The sequence below is a fragment of the Pleurodeles waltl genome, chromosome 8 (assembly GCF_031143425.1).
Source record: "Pleurodeles waltl isolate 20211129_DDA chromosome 8, aPleWal1.hap1.20221129, whole genome shotgun sequence".
Taxonomy (NCBI): Eukaryota; Metazoa; Chordata; class Amphibia; order Caudata; family Salamandridae; genus Pleurodeles; species Pleurodeles waltl.
The window spans coordinates 1210205173-1210225894 of record NC_090447.1 but is presented as its reverse complement, the minus strand read 5'-3'; the positions used below and the strand labels follow the sequence as shown (position 1 = coordinate 1210225894).

The 20722-nt window shown below is 41.3% G+C and overlaps 1 protein-coding gene across 5 annotated transcripts in view; it reads right to left on the bottom strand.

The window, feature by feature from the left end:
* The window catches only part of TRPC4 (transient receptor potential cation channel subfamily C member 4), a 1361777-nt gene that overhangs the window by 832140 nt on the left and 508915 nt on the right, over positions 1-20722 (bottom strand). Inside the window, exon 1 of one of the 5 annotated variants that reach the window (XM_069205495.1) lies at positions 13795-13937. The exons of the other annotated variants lie outside the window; for them this stretch is intronic. The gene's annotated coding sequence lies outside the window, so the exon portion shown is untranslated. Of the gene's footprint in view, positions 1-13794; positions 13938-20722 lie in introns of those variants that run through there. 5 annotated transcript variants of the gene reach the window in all.

Below are 20722 nucleotides of genomic sequence, written 5' to 3'. Positions count from 1 at the left end.
AGCTCACATAGGTTTGGGGTCCATTTGTGGTTCGCATTCCACTTTTGAAGTATATGGTTTGTGTTGCCCCTATACCTATGTGCTCCTATTGCAATCTACTGTTACTTTACACTGCTTGCATTACTTTTCTTGCTATTACCTGCATAATTTTGGTTTGTGTACATATATCTTGTGTATATATCTTATCCTCATACTGAGGGTACTCACTGAGATACTTTTGGCATATTGTCAAAAAAATAAAGTACCTTTATTTTTAGTACTTCTGTGTATTGTGTTTTCTTATGATATTGTGCATATGACACCAGTGGTATAGTAGGAGCTTTACATGTCTCCTAGTTCAGCCTAAGCTGCTTTGCCATAGCTACCTTCTATCAGCCTAAGCTGCTAGAAACACCTCTTCTACACTAATAAGGGATAACTGGACCTGGCACAAGGTGTAAGTACCTCTGGTACCCACTACAAGCCAGGCCAGCCTCCTACAATGAGGTTGGCTCCATTTCAAAATTGGGGGTCTATTCTACTTGTGAGACAATGATATTGTCTAGTCCTTTCATGGTGTCTTTGTTCTATGCATGTATTTGTGGGTTGATGTGCACAACCCCCCCAAGTATGAACAAGGCTGTTTAGCCGAAACACGTTGCTGGGGCTGGTGAGGAATATCGGAATTAAAACGTTTTTGAATCATTCCTGAGTGCACTTTTTCTCTTTTGAGGTTATCTTGAATTTATGTTGTCGGTAGCCACACTGGATGACCGGATGCTACGCACCACTCCTGCAGGCAGCTCAGCAGAAGCAGCAGAGGAGCATGTGCATATATATATCTTCCACACCAAATGATGAATGCCGTGGTGCTCCTGACCTGTGATTATTCGAAAACATGAAACTTTCAGACATCATGTGCTCAATTTTGTGTCCCATTCAAACCGTTGCCCACTTGGGTGGGATTTGAGTATAAACATATTTAATGCTAAAATTATCCAATAGTATGATTTTAACATTTGATTAGGAAAAGTGCAATATTTTACATTTATAGACATAATCTTAATGCCTGAACATACTGCTATGATCGACAATTGTTAATGTTGTTGATGATGTCACATGCTAACACCATTGTAAATATGGGCACAAAATGGCATCTCACCTCAGTGAACAAGGCTGTGGGGCAGTCGAAACGTCTGATGGAGAACAGCAATAGTAGCACAAACAGAAATGTAATAAACCACATGTGCAGCAAATCACAAGTGTTGGCTACTTTGTTGCTAACTAAGTAAAGGAAGCTGTATCATTTGCTCCAAAGGATAACAAGCAATTTGGAGTGAAATGAAATTGTATTCATAAGTTCAGCCATCAAAACAACATGTGGTGTAGGGAAACAAAATTCCCTATACATCTCGGCGTACATAACGCCTTGCTCGTGGGTGATAAGCTCAAGTTTCCTTAGTGTATGTAACACAAAATATGTGACACCGAGTGTAAACATAAAAAAAGAACTTGCGGAAAAAAACAGAACATCACAGTACTGGAACTATATTATTATTTTTCACTGAAAGGTTACAGGGACGTTATAGTTAGGTTCTGAATTTACTCATGCAAACCCTATAAAACCAGCAGTTAGAGTTCTTTCAAGTAACTATAACTCGTGCCCTAAGATAACTATAACTCACACCTTTGTCATGCACAGTTTCTTCTTCGATAATTTAAGTGGTAATGTTTCTGTTTCATTTATATTTTTAATGATGTTATAGCTGTTGTCATGAGTGCTGTAATATATGGGGTAATTAGCAGTGCATGATGATGCAGAAAATGCATTTTATGTTATGTAGCTGTGGGTCACATAGGAGATAATTTGAAAGATAAGATTTTGTGTGAACTGGATAGATGGGACCTCAGAGTAATTGTAAGCCCCAAGGACAATGGTGAGTATTAACTAACCAAGGAAATAAAAGTTTTGATATCAAGAGGTATTAGATATGGGTATCCTCTTTTTCAAGTGCGTTTTGCCCTTTATATAAAACCACTATAGGCTCAGTCAGTAAATGAAGAAAACTCTTTTCAAGGTTATTATTTAGGTCTTTTTGCAGGTAAGTATTATTTTCTACAGATGACTTGATCCTCATTAGTAAGAATCACACTGAGGCACAGTCAGAATATTCTGGGTGTAAATATATCACATTTACAACAATGTCAATAAATGTTCTGGGAATATCAAAGTGCAGTCTATTGTAAATCTTTAGCTGCTGCCATATCATTTATAGAGCTATTATAAATAAAACGTTAGATACAAACAAACACTGGAAAACAAACCTTTTCTTTAAAGTACATTAAAGAGTTTGCAAATGTATATTTCCTGAATACATTTTATTGTTACAAAGCCTACCAATTATTGTAACTAACCTAAATCATCTGCAAGAAGCTAACCATTCACAATCATAAAGGATATTTACTTTTGTAATAATACTGACTGTAATGACTGAAGAGGCTGAGATAATTGGTAGACCCTAACTTGGAGGCAAGCATAATCTTGGAATTTTATTGGGCCATGATAGAAGGTGCAGCATAAGTGGTACTTTGGGAGTTACATGCTAACATTTTTGGGGATAGTCAAAAGCTCTGAAATATTTTGAAAGAAATTCACTCAGGTGGGGGAAGTGATGTTAATACAATTTTTGGGACATTGACTGAAGTGTTTAAATTGGATTGTTTATGGTCATTAACAAAATCATCAAACAGAGATTTCTTATATTATCTTGAAAACGTTCTTGAAGTAGAATCTATGGTCTACTGTTCTAGTGACACAGCTTGTTAAGATTTATAGAATAAATGCAAAAAATGTGACATTTGAATAATTTAATTGGAGACAGTGAGGATAGGTTACATGCGCAAATTATATATTGTTTGTGAGTCATGATTAAGACCATAATGTTTTCTGATATAAAACACTTGTCATGCAAACGTTCACAAAACAAATTATTATATTAAATAGAAGAAGTACCAGCAGAAATGGTTGAAAGATCTATTTAAACTGTTGTGTAAAAATGTATGCATAATTTTCCACTCACAAATATCAATATCACAGGGATGAATAATATTAAAAAGCAGAATTTCCTACCAGTACCAAGTGGGAGCCTGATTATCATCTGAGAAATGGGGATGTACTATGGGAGTTGCTACTACAACACCCATATCCCGTGGCAATTCCACAATATGAACAAATTTCCCTATGGTTACAAATAGGACCCAAATCTCTCTTTTACTTATTTTGAAGAAAAATAGTGATTCATAGTTTCTGATATATATATATATATATATATATATATATATATATATCACTATTACTAAAATAACTTGTTTTTTCATGTCACAATCATAGATTGAGGTGTCAAATTTACACATATTAACCCACGATTAGTATTTGCATAGTTTAATAATTTGCAGAACCTGTACCTAAAAGAAGGCATTAGGGAGATGGAATTTAGACCAAACTAATTATAGGAAACCAATCATGAAGTCAAAAAGAATGAACTCTTCAGCAAGATTCTCAGGGTTATTATTAAACCCAGGAACATTTTGCTGTTGATTCAGAGTTGTTGGAAAATGGGTTATTGGTAAGGGCAGGTAGGTACCTACACTTAGCAATAGGCCACTAACCTCCACTTAGGTCCAGTTAGGTCTCAGTAAATTAAGCCCAGCTCGACCCTTGGTAGCTTGGCAACAAGCGACAAGGCTTAACTTAGGAGACAGAGTGTAAAGCATTCAAATAGCACAACAGTAATTAAATAAAACACAGAAAACAGTTTAAAAATCAAAAAACTATTTATAAAAATATATTATATTTTTATCTTTAAAATGACACAAAAACGAATAAAATCGGATAAGGGGAACCGTAGCTATGAATTTTTAAAGAATTATGTTTTTTTTAGCGCCTAGAAACAAAAAGTGCCAATCGAGTCATCTGGTTGCACCTCGACCGGGGCAAAGTCAAAGTTTAAGGCCCACCGCTGTTGTGTAGCCATTTTATGTATAAGCTCCATCACATTGTTTAGCTTGGTTCAGCACTGTGTTCTCAAATAATTAATTCTTGATCGCCCTGTGCTTCAGTCAAGGCTACAGTCTGGTACATTATCGGTAAACGTGGTAGAAGTTTAGTCTCCAGCATTCGTAGAAAATACACATCCTTATGTAGAGAAATTTTCTTAGAACATCCGCGTGTTAGTTATAAATACACTTTCTAGTCCTAGTACACGTCAAGCGGGAGATTCCAGCCAGGCAATCACAACTGTATGCTGAATGCCCCGTTGCAGATGCTGATGCAGAATACAGGCCTTTGCTCAGGTATGAGGGTTGATGTCCTCCCGGGGGAACCTAAAAGGCAGGTTTAGAGCTTAACATGCTGTGCTCAAAATATAACTTAGAGAGAGAATAAAATAGTGGCACCATGATAGCCTTATTTTTGTGTTTCACTCTCATAGTCACTATTTTAATAATACTGTGTTGTGTAGTTCTGGTTATTGCAGCTCACACTTTGCTATCCAAAATGCAGTTGTTTTATTAAACCAGTCTTTAAACTTATACTGCCTTTATTGCCATTTATATATGAGACTGCATTGAGTATGAGAGAACCGGTTGTGACCTGAGTGACCAAGACTTTCCTGAGAAGTACTGATATGTCATGCGCTCGGCTGCCCAATTGTCTCTGCCATTTGGGAGAAATGAGGCACTGCTAGTTAGCCGGAGCAAAACCCGCATTTGGAGTGACAAGCGTCATCCACCGTAGGTCAGACTCAGTCCCCCGCATTGTGGACGATCTTGCTGCTCAAAATCCAGTAGTCTCATTAAGATAATGAGAGCCTACGCAACACTGCAATGAAGCCCGGCTCGGCTACAGGCCGCAGGAGGCCTCGGTCAAAAGTTTACCTTTGCACTTAGTTGTTTTTCTGAAGATTTTCTTCAGCGGGACAAACCTGACAGTCCAATCCCTCCTCCTGGAACCCTTCTCCGGATACGCGTCAGGGGAATCCTCGGTGGAGATTTTTACCTTCGGACTTAGTCATTTTTTCGAGGTGAAAATCCTTCGACCGGGGTAAACCTGGATCTTGATCTGACATCCTTGGGGCCCTCCTCAGATACGCTGGCTGGGAGGTCCTGGTCAACTTTGTACGTTTGGACTTAGTCTCTTTTTTGGAGATTTTCTTCACCAGTACGAACCTCCAAATCAGGCCGGGTCGCGGTTGAGGCAAGCCGGCTAGAGTTGCCGCAGCGGGTCGGTCCCTCTACAGAGTTTTTTTCCAAAAGTTCTCCAAACTTCTTCAAACTTCTGGATCTTCTCCCAGATGTTCCTTTAAGGTTTTTTTGGAGTCCACGGCTCACCCCAAGGGTCCAGAAGCTCTGAGATGATCCTTGGGGGTGTGTATTACAACTCTCAGAATGCACCTGGCGCAAACTCCTTTTTGGCCACTGGGCAGTGGTCAACTGGTTGATTTCTTCAGGAGTTGGTGCAGGGGACTCTGGTTAGCAATTTTTCACCTGTAGCAAACAGGGAGTCCCTTCTTGAACCAGTTGAAGCCAGGCAAAGTCCTTCTTGTGGTGAAGCCCAAGTGTGCAGCTGGTGCAGTCCTTCAGAGTGCAGGTTCCAGGTGTAGGTCAGGGGTCCAGCAGGGCAGTCTTTCTTCTCCTTTGGTTCTTCCTTGCTGGAATCTGATGGGGATCTGAGGTGTGAGTGTAGGTCTGCCAGTTTTATCCTTGCTCCTGGGTGAAAAACAGGGCAGTCCTGGTTCTCCAATCAGGGGCAGGGTCCTTCCCCCTGTGATGACCACTTCCTGGGAAGTGTGGCAAAAATCAATCCCAGGAGGCAACATTCCTCAAAAATCCATCATGGCTGAAAATGATTTTTGGAGGTTACATCTGGGTGAGCCCACTCACTGGTGTGGCTAAAAATCATAAACACACCCCTCTCCTGCCCTCTCCTAATCTAATCAAGGGGGCACCTAGTTGTCTGGGGTTGCAGGATGTGGGGGTGTTGCTGGGTTGCTCCAAGTGTCCTTCTCTGCCTTTGAAGACCAGTTTGGCAGCCCTCCCCCTTCCTGCCTCACCATCTGTTGAGGGGAGATCCCCTCCCACAGGCACATCTCTTTGTGTGAAGCCGAGCCACATCACACCTCATCAAGGCAGCCTGGCCAGGCTGCCAGAGGCTAGCCAATCAGAGCACAGCAGCAAAAACAATGCAGGGCTGAAGTTGGCAACTTTTCAGGTAAAGTTTAAAACTCTTTACCTGAACAAGTTACATTAAATCCAACAACTGGAAGTTGTGGAATTTATTATAACGATTAATTTGATACCAAACTCTTCGTATCTGTCATTTAAGGGGACTTTTAAAATTAAAATAAAGTCTCCCCATTCCAGCTTATGAAGGCCATTCACTACAATGAGGGAAAAATGAATTTGGCTGTTTTTCCCTCACCAGGGCTTATACACTATTTTGATAAGGTCCCTGCTTATAGTTACATGGCACCCAGCACTAGAGGCATATAGGGCACAACTCAGGGGTGACTTTTATGTAAAAATAACATTGGAACTACTTTTAATTCCAAAGTCGAATTTGCATATAACTTTAATTTAAAAGCAGCCAGCAAGGCAGGCCTGCCTTGAAAATGACACTGGGCACCTCAGCAGTGCACCACTACCCATGCGGGGGTCCCTAAACCTACATGCCCTACCATATACTAGGGACTTATAGGTAGGTTGACTTAGCCAATTATAATTAGCCTAATTTGCATACTGATTTTACACAGAGCACAGGCCCTGGGACTGGTTAGCAGTACCCAGGGCACCATCAGAGCCAGGAAAACACCAGCAAAAAGTGTAAAATGGGGGCAAAAAGTTAGGGGGCCTCTGCACTCAGCCCTTTTCTCTCACAAGAGTGTTTTTGTTACATTGTAAGACTGTCTAAATCCCATGAGAGGGTCTATTTATTATACTATCCTTTTTTATGTACACAGTTAGTGGCATCCAATATTGTTCACCCTTTGGCTCTTCACACACTATTCCTGTGGGATTGGCATAGACAGAGCTCTTCTCATGGCTCTTAGCATTTTTTCTCAGGCCCAAGGTTGCTTTTCACACTTAATCTGACTTGTAAATGACAACTTCATTTGCCATCATTGAAAATTAAGGAACATATTGACATATATACCACCACTGATAAAAGACTAGCCAATGGGTCGAGATCATCAAACCTAGCAACTCTGCTATCAGAAAAGCCCTCTTTGGACTCCTCTACTTAACTTGTTTGGGAAAAATTCTCAAAAAGATAGTATATCTACAGCTTCAAACTTGCACTGTGTAATTTAGGATTATGTATCTATATCACTCTGACATTTGAATGAGATCTGGCCCAAGAACTATCAAGGTCAATGGCAGGAGATTTGACCTAGTGGCCAGGACTGCTGAAATTGAAAATGGTCAACCAGGTTCAAGTTCCAGCATCAGCTCAACTTCCTGTGATTCTGGGAAAATCACACTGTATCTAACAACAAATCTAATCTTAAATAAAATGCTCTGTTGTCTTCGGGCAAAGCTTGTGCTACCTAAAACAAAACAAAAATAAAATAAAATCAGGTTGGTATACTTCAGGCTTACAGGTAATTCAATATTACAATGGGTCACCTCTATTGTGGATGACAGTTTTGATATGTTCAGTTGGGTCTTTCACTTTCAACTGTGATGAAAAGACTGTAACATCACTCAAGGGTCAGTATTGCCTCACTTACTATTTAACATTTATATCAGGCCCTTACCTCATATGAAATTCCATTCACATGCATATAGCACCTGTTAGACCTGGCACCCTTTGTGTAGTTTCCACCTGAGTTGTTGCCTCCTGTTGTTGATGAGTTTGTTTTTGCTGGCCTTACTAACCGATGCTAAAGTGCTTGTGCTCTCTCTGTAAACCATGGTAACACTGGCTGTACCTAATTGGCATACTTAATTTGCTTGTAAGTCCCTTGTAAACTGGAACTACTTCTACATGTGTCTGGGGCTTGTAAAATAAATGCTACTTATGGGTCTGCAGGGATGATTGTGCCAACCACTGAAGTAGCCCCTTAAACATGCCTCAGTTCTGCCATTGCAGATCCTGTGCATGCAGTTATAACCTGTTATGTTAACGTGTCAAAATAAGCTGTTTGCCAGGCCCAAAACTCCTTTTTAATACTTATGAGCCAACCTTATGGAAGGACCTAGGCAGCCCTAAGGGCAGGGTGCTGCATAAGTTGGGCATTTACTTTTAAGTCTTACATGTTCTGGCAGTGAAACATACTTACATTTGTTTTTCACTACTGGAAAGGCTATATCTCCCATAAGATAACATTGGAGTTGCCTTATTGGGAAACACCCTGAACAACGACTCTGAAACCACAAAGTCATGGAAAATGAAAGCGAAACACCAACGCTTTAGTTTTCCACGACTTCCTGGTTTTTGTACCTTAACCACGCATGTCTAAACCATGTACATGCGTGGTTAAGGCACAGAAGAAGGGAGTCGGAATAGACGCAGTGAAGGAGGACGTAAGTTGGGCTGGGACTGGGGCTGTTTTTTTTTGGGGGGGGTGGAGGTCTCGGGGTAATTAGGGTTTGGGGGTCAGGGTTTAGGTTTAAGGGGTGAGTTGGGGGGTTGAGGTGTTTAGGTTTTAGGGGCAGAGATGGGGACTCAGGGTATTTTTAGTTTTTGGGGTGGGGTGCGGGTTCGGGGTGATTAGGGTTTGGGGAAGGGGTCAAGCTTTAGGTTTAAGGGGTGGGTTGGGGTGTTTAGGTTTAGGGGCGGGGATGGGGACTCAGGGTATTTTTAGTTTTTGGGGTGGGGTGGGGGGCTCGGGATGATTAGGGTTTGGGGGGTCAGGGTTTAGGTTTAAGGGGTGCTTTGGGGTGGTTTAGATTTTATGGGAGGGGGGTTGTGGTAAGTTTGGAAATGGGGGTTGGGGTAGTTGTGGGGATGGGGGGTTGCAGTAATTTTTGGGGGTGGGGGGTTATGGTGGAAGCATGCTGGAACCATGCATGTTGATCACGAATGCCTTTACCAGGAATGCGTTTACAACAGAAAATCGTTGTAAAGGCATTTGTGGTAAAGGCATTAGTGATAACAACGAGGTCGTTGTTCCGACCTCGTTGTTGAGCCATGGGTGCTTGAAGCACTCGTGGTTCCGAGATATAACTTGCCTTATTACATTTTATAAGTGTAATATCTGAATGGGAAGAGATAGCTGGGTCATTTCTGGGGTCCCTAGAATCCTAATATAAGATCCTTAAAATCAAAGCCTATGGTGAAGTCAAATTTAAATTACAATTCTGCAAATGCCACTTTTAAAATGTTGGCATTTTCCTGCCTTAGCCACTTTGTACCTGCAGCCTGCCTCTGGCAATTGGGATTTGTGTATTCATCTTAGGCGGCTATACACAATAGGAGCCTAAGTGCAACTGGAAGAGCCATAACATGCAGGATGGGAAGGAGGAGCTGGGCCTAACCTCACTTACACCTAATTAGGCTGTGTCCTGTCTCCACACAAAGGGATGCATACCCCTGTAGTTAGCCTGGAGCTAGACCCATCAAGGTAGGTAATCTGTGCACTTCAAAGGCATGCCTCTAGAAGCTTCTCCTTACTTCAAAGGCACAACTGTGTATAAAAGAAGGATCTCAGAGACCACCATATCAGTACACTTCTGGATCTGTGGATACTTTGCCAGGATGAAGGACTGCTGTGCTGCTACAAGGACTGTCACTCTACTCTGCTGGACTGCTGCTCTGAAAGAACTGCTGACCTGCTGCTTGCTGACCTCTTGTCTGGATGAGAATGACTGGATCCGCATTTCTTGAACCCAGAGCCCAGCATGACTCCGAGGGCTAGTTGGCTGGCCACCGGATCGGAAGCCACAAGGACTTAACAGGCTTTCAACAACCTTGCATCTGCACCTGGACTTTGCCACCTGTGAGTTTACCCTGCCATGTGGTGCCACCCCAGTCCTGGACACTTGAAAATGAGTCTAAGGTGCTTTGCAAGCCTCTGTGGTATCAGCGGAACATACGCATCTCCTCCGCTGCGTGGCACAGCCCCGAGCTGAACCAATCCATCTCCGCTGCTTCATGGATTAGACAGCTGCAAAGACTTGCATTGCCTTTGGAACAGCCATTGCGCAAAGCACCCTTGGTGCAGGCCCTCGCATCTCTCGATGGCAGCCTTGGTGACTATGACGGACTCAACATCACAACCTTGCAGCTTTTTGGAATCGATGCATCATCTCAGCTGCATGACTAATCTTCAATGCAGATCCACACAAATCTCTGCAAACCAGGATGAAAGGTGCTTTTGTTCAACTGGCTTAACTGGGTCCCTGTAGCTGGCCCACACACTGTCGTGTTGGCCTGAACTTATGATGTAGTGAATCCCAATTTGTTTTAATGGGATGACAGGAGTTAGCTTAGCCTTCGGCTTGCAGACTCATGCCCCCGTCACCTAGTGACTTTTAACCTACTTAGCTTGCTCTGTCTTAGCCTATTTTATTATTTAATTCTTCTAAGATGGCTGCCTTATTTATAGTTAGGCCACTTGTTATGCTTTGCATTATCAGTGCCACCGTGCTAGGGCGTCAAGATCAAGTGGCAAGACAAACAAACAGTAGATGTTCACACTTAGGGACTTTACCTCTCTATACTTTCGAGGGAATTGTTTATAGTAATTGCCGCCCCAAGCATGTCTGTTATCTATTGTTTGGGAACACACCTACGCCAGGGGTGCAAGTAGATCTATATAAATACATCACACTTTAAACAGATAATCAGAGGGATTCCGACCAGAGGGCATCGCCACCATCGCTGATATCGATGCTGCACGTCGTCTTGACGCTGACCCAGTCTTCGTGTCCCTGTGGAGTCTGGGATAGGGACCTCATTCCAAGGCGACAAGGGTTGGGGGCTCCTCTCGTGGACATGGCATTGGCAGATTAGGTTTAACAAACCCAGCTCTCCTTTAGGTAGGAGGCTAGGCCTATCATATTAGGGTATTAGGACATATTACACACCTTATGTCTTTTCATGCTATTGCAAGATGGTGGGGGTCTTCGTAATAATGACTCTTGTCTTTACAATTCTGTTTCTTGCACTGTTCATTATCCTAATCATTGCAGCCCATGCAACTTATCGCAGATTGCAGTTGTGTTGAATACAAACTATTGAAACTTTACTGCATCTTCATTATTGCCTGTGTTTGGAAGAGACATGATGTATCTGTGAGAAAGGGGTAATTTCCGTTTAACCACGACACTCCCTGAGATGTCTTACTCTCAAGTCCATGCGTAAAGGCTGCCACAAATCACCTTTTACTATTTGGGTTTTTGGTGAGGTGCTGCTAGTGAGCGGGAAGGGTTGGGATGACAGCTGAGACTTGTTGTAGGATAGGCATAGTAGCCTACAAACATAAGTACTGTCATCCTTAAACCAGCAGTCTTGCCTAGAGCAAGAGTCCAAACTACGACAATGACTTTGATCCAGTCTGGTGCGACCAGATTGACGTTTTACGCCTTTTTGGTACTACTTTTTATAAAAAAATTAAAATTCAATATCTCTGGTTCCACTAATTGGATTTTTGTCAATTTGGTTTTGGTTTATTTATTACATTTTTCTTTTCTTTCTAACCTGGTGTGAGATCTTTTCTGTGGTGTTTTCACCTTTTTGCTGTTTGAAGTGTTTCACAAATACTTTACACATTGCTTCCAAGTTAAGCCTGATTGCTCTGTGTCAAGCTACCAGATGGTGAGCACATCTTAATTTGGGGGTTTCTTGTACCTTGCCCAGGCTAGGATTTTGGTTGCTGCTTAACCAGGTTTCAACCAGTAACCAATGACTAACAGCACCTACATCTAGATGGGATGAATGGACTAAATGATACTTTGGAGCACTAAAAGGACACCTAAACGAGGTCACTAGCTTGTTGGAAACCAATGGGTTGAACCTCTGTGGAGCCAAAAAGAAGGCCTGCTACTGAACTGCAGATATATTTAAGCTTCCCCATCAATTTGTAACAGACCGTTTTTGGTATCGTCTCACTTTTCATCAAGAAAGTAAATAATATTGTATTTGTGGGATGGAGAGATAAACCTCTTACATTGCCAGCATGGTCAATGCTTGCTAATTCAAGAAGCTCCAGTTTTGTAGAACGTTTTCCTGCCCTCATAGATGCAAAGGTTTTTGGTGGGAGTATGTATTAATTACAAACTATGTAACTGGAATGATTCCAAAAACAGAACTGATTACACGGCAGCAGTTACTGAACACTATAGTCCACCAGATCTTCAGATTCAGTAGGAAGAAACGTGCCTTTTAGAATCAACTCTTTGGAAACCCATCAGAGTCAGAGTACATTTAAAAAAAATCTTCACATTATCTTTAATTTTCTTGACAGAGCTAGAATGTTATGCCTATATCTGTACCCAGCAGGATGAACCTACAGTAGTTTATGAAATTATAGAAACTCTTTCAAAATAACGATTACCTCTGTAGTGTGCCTTCCTTTGAGTGATCACAGGTAAATCAGATTATGGTTTTACTGCAGTTTCTTTTTATATAGAATTACTGCTACTCTAATTTAAGCACTATAATAATATGAGATTCTAAGCCCATAGTCAACAGTAATCGATAGGCCATGAAACATATGTATTCCATCATAAATCACAACAACAATTAACTAACAAGAAGCATTTTATGGTCCTATTTAAAAACGACACATGAAAACCATTGTGAGCCCATTATCAGGGGGAAACAACTAGTGTGCAATAAGGTTATCAGTACACAGCTAAAATTAATTAAATGTGCTTAAAGTTATATCTAGAATTCATTACAAAACGCTCAGCATAAGGGCATGAATTTATTTTCTAATCCGACCCAATCCATTGGATTGTAAAGCAACAAGAATATAATTCGTGTCCTCTGCTCTCACAAATCAGATTGCTACAGGATTTAATTGCCTGGCCTTGGTTGGAAGAGAGTGTAAAGAGGGCACTGATACATTCCTGTTTTCTTTTTTTCCAGTTCCCTTTATTGGTATTTAAAGCGTGGCATTTGTAATGATGTGTTTGGACTGACAAAGTGAATAAAGTACTAGACTGTGTGAGGTTGATCTCTCCTTGGTTTTGCTGACACTGGGGAGGCTGTGCACAGAATTGTTTATTGCGCTAGTGCGTCTGTCTCCAGGCATGGAATTCCTTTATGTTATTCTCGTTTCTTTTTCTTTCTCCCTCTTCCTTTCCCACTGCTAAGAAACGTGAAGCCAAATAAATCTGGGTGTTTATGGCTAAAGCCAAGATGGGGGCTCAATTCCTCGCTTGCGTTAGGGCCCAGTGTACTTTTGGTATGTCACTCCTGCTGGTTTCAGCTTATCTGTATCACTTTCTTATAGTGGACCATAGTCTGATGAGAAGCTTTTCGAGAATTTTACAGTTCACACATATCAGCACCCATGCATCCTTAGCAACCACAGCATCACGCTAATCAATGCTTACTGAGCTATCTGACATGCAGCTATAATTTCCGAAACCATCAGCACACAAATATACGTTTGACACAGTATTCACCTCAAAGACATCACACACTGCCAAATCTACTCACACTGCTGACGTCCTTGTCCTCCACATCATAACAACATAAAGCAAAATGAACCCCACCGAAGATGGAGTTCTCGCTATTATCCAGAAATTCCAATGTGTTTGCATGATTCAGGTAAACCTCTTCTTCCCTATATCTGCATTACATACCATTAGTTTTTAGCCACATCTGCATACATCCTAAAGACTGTAATGTTTTCTTTGAAGTATTCATTGACTGCTCCATCTGTTCATCCATATGAGACTTATATCTCACTCTGGGACTCAAATAGCTTGATTCTTGCTCACCTAGACACCATTAGCATCACTCAGCACATAGGAACCTACATAAATGTTCAGGAAATCTTTCGGTACAGGATACGTCTGGCGCTTGATTCCCCAAAAAATTGGTTATACGACTGGTATGTTGTCCATTTGAAATCACTATACTGATAGTTTGGGATAAAAATCAATGTTCAATGCAAGCAGTCCATTGATCATCCAAATATGAAGTTTATTCAAATGTCAGCGTCAAGAAGAATGAAAGACGTTTTTTCTTGTACATAAACACAACAAACACAGCCAAATCGTGTTTTGTGATTCAGTCACTTCTTCATTGCTGTTAAGAAACCAAAAACAGATGTTTTAGCAAATATATCCACATACAACAAACACAATGAAGTAACAGAATTAGTTATGGTAATTCAATTATCCACTTATTGTCTTGTGAAGACTTAGGGCCTCATTACGAGTCTGGTGGTCTACTGACCGTCAGACCTGTGGTAGTGGTCCCACTGCCAATGGGCTGGCGGTGGGACTGCCATATTATGACCGTGACAGAACTGCCACGGTCAAACCTCTGACATCACTTGGCATGGACAGTGCAGGGGCCCCATGCACAGCCCCATCACGTATTCCATTGTCCAAATTATGGGCAGTGGAATGCACGACAGGTTTTTAGACAACATTTCCCCCATAGCCATCACATGATGTATAATAAAACATAATAAATACACACTCAAGAAAGGCATCTGTTAATCTCTCCATGGACAGCTGAAATCTTTTTACTGCTAACAAAAGCTACTCTGAAATATGATAACACACCCAACAATTGATGCCCATGACAATACTGTTCCATGACCCTAGTCACTTTATCAAGATCTTCGGACATCTTAAATATACATCTTCCATATTAAAACAACCAATTGTTCAATATCCTGCAATGATTTAGATTCTGATTCCTGGTACTTACATGATAACCTCCCCTTTCCTTGCCAGTTAAATGAACGGAGGCAAAAAACGAGGCTCGGAAGAATTGGTTGCACAGAAAATAAATGCATTCTGACAGTTTCTCTAGTGACATTTGATAATAAGGTATACTCTCATGTTCAATTTTAACATGAGTTTTTTGCAAGTGAACTCTGTAAAAAAGTGCACAATTTCAATAAATTAAATGGGCCCCCCCCCCACCTCATCCCCTAATCTGAAGTACTTCTCACATTATGATCATGTCGTGGGCTGCTTTTTCTACATCCATCTGGTAACTGATCAATTTTGCAGCGGTAACAGGCCAATATTTTGTAAGTAATTACCTTAACTGAGTTGCTAAAAATGTAATTTTCTTGTTTTGTGGACAAATTGTTCATAAAGAGGTTGGATGTAATAAATGACAAGACAAAATTGGCCATCCAGCAGTACATAATTACTAGTCACAAGACAATTTGTTTGTTCCAATCACTGAGTAGGGATCAAAAACCTAGGAAATTCTGGAAATATGGCTTTCCCACCTGAAGTTCCGCTCTATGGATTAATGTGCCCCATACATCATGAGTACCCATCACTGTTGCAGTTTAGGTGAAAACTGAAGAGACACCTCATTAAGTAGCACCTATTCAACTGGTAAGAGCCGCTGTACCCTTGTTCTCCCAGTGATTAACAGCTCTATTCCCTTCTCTCTGTTAGCTACGTACATTAACTTGCACTGTCTTCCACTTCAGGTGTTGCCTAATGCCTCAAAGTGCAGTTCTCCATTACTCCTATCTAGGTTTGGGCAAGGCACACTTCTATATACAGACTAGACATATTTCCATACAGCTTGATGTCTATGACTGGCATAGAGTTCCAAGTTACTCCTGGTATACATTGTGAAAGGAAAAACAGATATTTATTATCCTGTTCCTATGGAGCAAACCTCAAACTCTCACATCTCTACAGTTCAGGAAATGTTCACTTGACTTTTCAAGCCCCTGAGTTTAAGTTAGGTGTTCAAGAAGTGCCATCTCCCACCACAATTGGCAGATCTTCATGTATAGTGCCAGACACTGTTGCATTGGGAAACAATTACCTTAAGCTTTAGTGTTGTACTATGAGTAATTCCTAGAGTAGATTAAAATGTGTCCTGGTGTATGTTTATAAACATTTGTATGAATTTTTACATCCAAATTGCCTTCGTTAGTGCCAAAAACACTGTGAATAAAACACCAGGAGGAAGGGAGCACACTGCATGTACAACAATATGTTTCCCATTACATTGGGGTTATTGCAGTTCTTAGCACATTCAGGGCCGTATTTATACGGCCCTAGCGACACAGAAGCATCACTTTTTGTGACGCTTCTGTGTCGTTAAGCACTGTGCTGTATTTACAAGGCCACCTTGTAAATACGGCCCCTTCCCACGCAGCACTGTGCATGGAAGGGCTATGCAATGGGTGTTGCTGTGGGTGTGCCGCAGCAACACCCTTTGCATTTTGCTGCTGCCTCAGATTTATGAAATTTCGTAAACCTGAGGCAGCGGCAAAATATAACGCCACCCCCAGGGGTGGGGTTAGCAGGGCGCAACAAGGAGGAATACTTTTATTCCTCCTCGTTTTTTGCTTTTTCTATGCATGCTGCATTCTGCTGCACGCATAAAAAAAAGCAAAATGCCAGAAATAATTGCTTGTGTGGGGGAAGGTGCCCCTTCCTGCACATAAACAATCATTTGAAAATTATGCTTTGGCACTTCTGTGCATGCTGCATTCATCAGCACACACAATAGTGCCAAAGCGCCATTAGTGATTGTTTATGTGCAGGACGGGACACCTTCCCGCACATAAACAATCACACCCCACAACACAGACATCCTTGCAATATGGTGCAAGGATGCCTGTATTGGCACCAGCAGCTAAATTTAGTGCCACGCATGGGGAAATACAGGGGTGCACCGTATTCCCTTAAATACGGCGCATCCCTGGGTTTCTAAAGTAACACAGCGTGGTGCTGGCAATTTTGGTGCGGCACCACACTACGCCACTTTTCTTTAAATCTGGCCCTCAGTGACTCAAAAGTAAGGAAGAGTTTACCATAAGCTGGTACTGCCAGCCCTATGTCTGTTAAGCTCCCCAGAGGTCTTAAGGCTGGCAAGTTTCCATGGAACTCGCCTGCATGCTTGGGGAACGTACTTCACCTGACAGACTGAAAGTGTGACTTCAAGCACCCCTAACATGACTGCTGCTTCCTGTTAAAGAAAAGCAATAACCCAGAAGCTGGTGTCCAATGATACAACCAGAATGTATGCTGATTTTCTGGCACTGTGTTTCTGCCTCTTCTAGCGATATTTGTAAAATAACAATATAGAATGTTGTTTAATTTTACACCCTCATAAAGGTATAAACATTGTAAAAGTTTTATATGGCAGCCTACGACTTGTGAAGTTGTTACTTCTCAGTGACTTTGCCCTATAAATATTTCGTGGAAGGGTTAGTGAGTACATTCAAAATGCAAATGCATTACTTGAGGAGAGGCCTGAGTGTCAGAGGGCAGAAAAAATGGAACATGACTAAGGACTATTGCTGCTTTAATTGGATTTCAATTTAAAAATCAATTCAGTAACATTCATTCCCATAGTACAGAATAATTAATCTGGCGGTAAAAGTGTAAAAAAAAAAAAATATTGGCTACATTCCGTGGTGTTTTTTCAACTGTAAAATTAATTTAAATTACCTGTCACCTCTTATGGAGTATGACGTTCAACGACTTTTTGGCATTTCATCCTTTTTTGGTTTGTGGAGTTTCATTCTTTTATCTGTATGCTTTTTCATTTATTTGGTCGTCAGTCGTGGTGCACTGCCATTCAATAATAGGTAATTGGTGTGCACTGATTCCAGCTTTTGAGTAACACAGTTAACCTTGTTGGACTACATGTCAGTCAATTTTAGATTGCACTCATATAGGTTATGACACTGAGCTATCAAATCTATGTGTTTATTGCCTTTTAGATTAGTTTATCAAAAAGTATTTTAATGCTTTCAATCCATGGTCTAATAGACACATAAAGGTAACATCAATGTTTCTACAAAATTGTGACATGTGTACTTGTATCACGAACATGTCTGAGATGGGGTGAGAAAAGAAGGCATGTGTGGTATGGGGTAGTCCTTATAATCCCACAGCATCTATGCACACAGAGCATCAAGGAGAAGGCTATAGATACAAGAAAATAAATCAGAACCAACTGCTATGTAACTGGTTCTTAACAACTGACTGTCACTCGGAACGTGGCTAGCACCTAAGGAAGATAGCCTCCTAGAAAGCGACAATAAAATAAATCAGAAACAACTGCTATGTACCTGGCTCTTAGCAATTGATAGTCACTGGAGTGTGGCTACTGCCTAAGGAACATGGATGCCTAGAAAGTGAGCTTCGCCACACCCGACCACAAAACTGGCTCACCCTACCCTCAAAGGGACTCCACAGACCCTGCTGGACATCTCCTGTTTCGCCCAACATGTCATACACCCGAGGAGACCTTCACCATATTGCCAACTGCAGGAAAATACCTCCTTTTGGCTGAGGTCCTGGAGTGATCTCACTCTACATGGACTGGTGCAGAAGCCCACCTGACTCCAAAATGGCTGATGTGAGGACAGCAAACTAACAAAGGGCACCTTTACCTGCCCAGTCTCCTTCAAGGTGAATCAGGCTGAACAGAAGTGATCTCCCCAATTCCTGCTGACTGGTAGAAGATTGACTTCAATATTATAATACCCACCTGATGCTCCGTAATATTGGGGACTCTCAGTCTCATGCTTGACCCTAAGATGGCCATTGCTGAAGCAATGAGCTCTTTCTAGAATGTTTCTAACACCCTGTATGAGCATTGCTTTCCAGCATTATAGTGGCCTTAGTTGTGGGCTATTAACCTGTTGGGAAGCTAGTAGAAGAGACAATGGAGGCTAGTAGCAGGCACAAATGTGATGCTCAGAGCCCCTAAAATCCTCAGATCCTACTGGGCCTTCTGGGTCTCCTGCGTCCATTGCTACCACAGAGTGCACTTGTCAATAGACCTACTGAATACCCTCACCAAGCATATCAATGATACTGAACAGGCCTCATAACCTTATAAGAGGCAATATATCCTATCAACATAACTGATTAAAGAGCACTTGATATAAGGGGGAATGTAAGGAACCAAAACCAGCATAAAAGTGATCTATAACAGAACCTCCCACCCCAGACTCCCCTATCAAATCTAAAACAGTCAACAATGCAGCACTGGACTTAATTGTGCAAAAACTTGACATGCTACACATCCTCCCACAATTTACAAAAACTACAACAGAATCCATACAGTGACCTCTCATCTTTGAAACAACAAGTGCTGTCACTAGGAAACAGTAACAGAGGTGGAATCATGTTTAAACCTCCTGGAAGACCATAACCACATCTCTATCAAAACACCAATAGCCACCACTGCAAGACTGAACAGGCTGGAGAGGACCATCACAAATTTAGAAGATAGAAATAGAAGGGTTCAGCTGTGAAGTTATAGGCTCACAAAGGCCACAGAAGGACAATTACCATCATGTGCCGCATTCAAGGAAAAAAGAATCCCTCAAGTGCTAGCATTAAACTTCACCAAAGACTTTGAAATAACTTAAACTCACAGAGTACCTATCTAAATCCCCAAAAATAGCGATGCTCCAAGAGACCTAATCTTCAGACCCCTCAAATACTTGCATACCGAGTCAATTCTCTCACAGATAAAGAAGATACATGGCAGGGCTGGCAAGGATCCTCCATTGGAATATCCCAAGACTACTCCATACACAAAAAAAAGGAAAGCGTTCTTGTCCTAGCAACATACTCAGCGCCAAACTCTTACAGACCTAACTATACAATTCTCTTTCATAGGACCGCTGTGACTGAAGACAACCTAGAGCAGGAAGTCTACCATTTTTGTAGACCCCAAGGACTTGGTCTCCTTCATCGCCGACATTCAATACCTAAAGATGAGATCCTATCTTCACATCTGACTGTTCTACAAGCTGTTTACAGTGTTAACCCTCTACAATGTTAACTATTTTAGTATGTTAACCACCACTTATCACAACTAACCTACAGTACCCAGAGATACATCTTAAGGATTCTTCAACATTTACATCTATTGTTCTCTGATAACTTCTAAATGGAAGAGTGACCAAATCTGACCTATTCAATGTTAGTGACCTTATTGTACCCCAGGTAATATAACTGGTTGCACGTGGTCAAGCAACCTCTAATCAGCCACTAACAACCTTCTATTCCAGGTTACTAACCACCCCTTTACGTTACCTGACACTGAGACTTCAGACCCCCAGTCCCAAACAGGAACCCTCATTTATTTATATTAGCTACTAGACCATTACCAGTTACAAACAAGGATTACCATTTACTAACAATCACCGTCCTAACAATTACACCCCAAACCTTAAAGTTGCCACATTACTTTAAGGTGTCAACCCTGTCTTCGTATGCAAATCGTTTGCATGAAAATTGTCTGTATGCTAAATACGCTTATGTTCCTAACACGCATAATGGTTTGTACTTAGTTTACTCTTGGATGTTTCATCGTTATTCTGTAATTGCAGTTGTTTTACTTCTATCGTTATTATGGCTCTGTCAGTAATGAGCAACCCACCCACCCTCACTTTACACACACCCCTGCCTTTCCCCATTGCACTACACTTCACTTTATACAGAACAAATCCCTCTATATACAGCAAGAGCTCTTACAGTGTCTTGATTTTGAATTGTGGCATGCCCACATTGCATCTTTGGTACAGTCAATTTCTGTCATATC